Here is a 2,319-nt window from a genome sequence, read left to right as displayed (position 1 = left end):
TCAGCCATTTTACCACTTTTTTCTGTGGCGCGTTAATTAGAATTGGTTAAGTGCTAAAGGTCCATTTAAAGTCATCACGACTAAATAGTCATCATGACTATTGATAGTACCCAATAAGTATGTCGGTCCTACTTGCCATAGGTTGACATAAAACATGTTGTTACGACATATTAAACACATTGTTACGACGTTTTTATGTCGTGTCGACGTAAATCACGTCATAAGGTAGGGATATAATTTTGAAACATTTGGCTTGCCATATGGACCCCCGATCCAAAAATAAGGGGGTCCAACTACCCTCCAACACCGGTTACGTACGGTCTATAATATCTATGGTATAATAAAGGTCCCACATCCTTTTCACGTGTATTCCATAGATCGAACTATTAAAAAAATACAAAGATTTACAGTTCTTTTTACACTTTTTTGGGGGTAGGACAAAAATTTGCTGACGCGGAATAATATATCACGTGATATTTCTGTCAACGGGGGACATATTTTCGTATCCAGCCCCACCCTAACTTTGCAAGCTAGCTGGCAATGGGAGCCAAGAGCAGCTCTCCAGCTACTGCCACTTCTTTTTCTCCTCTTTGGACTTCTCCTTTGACTATAAGTAATATTTATTAATTAGAGTAAGATTCATTTTATTGTTAATAGAGCAACGTCTTGTACTTAATGATCTGTTGATGAATTGTGGTTTCCCTCAGACAAGATGGTATGAGCTGGGACTTGAACTAGGGCTACACAAGAACACACTGGATGCCATTGCAAGGAAGCATCCTCGTGATGTATCTCAAAGCTTCAAAAAGTGCCTCTCCAAGTGGTTGCGTAGAGCTGATAATGTTGACAGTAAAGGAGGAGCTACCTTTGACTCACTGTCAGATGCTCTTAAATCTATGAATGAGAATGCTACAGCTGAAAAATTAGATCAAGAGAGTAAGCTAATAATACTGATTGTATTAGTATTGACTGTGTGTGTATTCTAAAGAACGTAATGCTATGATCAGTGGTAATGATATCAAAGGAACCAATGATGTACACAGTGCTGCTACTGGTGAGTGTTACATCACTAAACTAAAGTATCTAGATGTACAAGAATTGGCTATTATAAATAAATCATGATTCATAGAGTATACCATATACAGATACAATTAATGAATGAATAATATTATATTATTCTTATGGGAAAATATGAATTTTTAATTTGGAAGCTCCTGTGGTAAATTTCTTTTTTCTTCAACAATAGGACCAGCTCCTCCTACAGGCACAAAAAAGCCATTGATGGGATGTCCTCCACTCTCTTCTATTGGATTAATGGATATACCAGATGATAGACCAAAAGTATCTGAATTGATAGAGTTTCATGAGTTATTAATCAAAGGACAACTGGAGGGATCTCTACCACTGCTTCATGCTGATACTGTAAGAAAGATTAGAAATGCTGTTAATGATCATGAAGGAATATCTCTTCTTATATCACTGTAAAAACAAAATAGTTAAATTAACCCCAAATTTCAGGTTAATGAAAATGCAACCAGGGTAACCTAAATTTTAGTTAATGTTAACCATTTTGTTTTGCAGTTAAATTAACTATTTGCCGTTAACCTTAAATTTTGGATTAATTTTAACCATTTTGTTTTGTAGTTAAATTAACCATTTTCACATTAATCTTGAATTTAAGGTCAATTTAACCAATACAAAATGTGGTTAATGCTGTAGTTCCACATGACTGTCGTTAAATTAACATTCTCAACAGTTATTTTAACAATTAAAATAGATTGAAAATAACAAATACAAAAGGTTAAAATCACATTGATTGACATGAAATTAACAACAAAATACAAGTAAATTTAACGCAATAAAACTAGTAAAAATAATTACTAAACTATTTAAAGTAACTAAAAATGTAAGTAAACATAACTGTAAACAATAAACAACTAACTATTTATAAAACATATTAAAATTGATAAAATACTGACTGTTCCACCCTTATTTCTTTATATTATTGTTGTATGATAACTATAAATAGTTTCTAACAAATTAATAAACAAAGTAATGTGGCATACCATTTCAAAATGACATCATCAGCTCCAAATAGTTAATAATTCATCAATTATTGCTTCTTTATGATCTATAAATGGTAATACAATAATGCTATTGATAACCACATACTTCGCACTGTAATCATATTCACTCTATTCAGAATTATTCTAGCACAATCTTTTGCTTCTTTTAATATCAGTTACCAGTATTTTCTTTCTTTCTAATCCTAAAATAAATACATGTGATGCAGGGATAAAATTTATTTCTTTGTTGACA

At 32.3% G+C, this 2,319-nt stretch overlaps 2 long non-coding RNA genes across 2 annotated transcripts in view; one reads left to right on the top strand and one right to left on the bottom strand.

Moving 5' to 3' along the window:
* The first annotated feature begins 909 nt into the window (after positions 1-909).
* Positions 910-1,439, top strand: LOC109587384 (uncharacterized). Its single transcript, XR_002187561.1, has 3 exons — positions 910-936; positions 989-1,054; positions 1,247-1,439. It is a non-coding gene; the product is annotated as an uncharacterized LOC109587384 (long non-coding RNA).
* Positions 1,440-1,752: 313 nt separating this feature from the next.
* The window catches only part of LOC109587385 (uncharacterized), a 1,432-nt gene continuing 865 nt past the window's right edge, over positions 1,753-2,319 (bottom strand). Inside the window, exons 4-6 of the long non-coding RNA XR_002187562.1 lie at positions 2,173-2,269; positions 2,067-2,131; positions 1,753-2,019 (exon numbers count right to left, since the gene is read on the bottom strand). This is a non-coding gene — a long non-coding RNA (uncharacterized LOC109587385). The remainder of the gene's footprint in view (positions 2,020-2,066; positions 2,132-2,172; positions 2,270-2,319) is intronic.

The sequence above is a fragment of the Amphimedon queenslandica genome, unplaced genomic scaffold, assembly GCF_000090795.2.
Source record: "Amphimedon queenslandica unplaced genomic scaffold, v1.1 AMPQUscaffold_12590, whole genome shotgun sequence".
NCBI classification, from domain to species: domain Eukaryota; kingdom Metazoa; phylum Porifera; class Demospongiae; order Haplosclerida; family Niphatidae; genus Amphimedon; species Amphimedon queenslandica.
The sequence above is the reverse complement of the archived record's forward strand: the minus strand, read 5'-3'. Positions and strand labels throughout refer to the sequence as shown.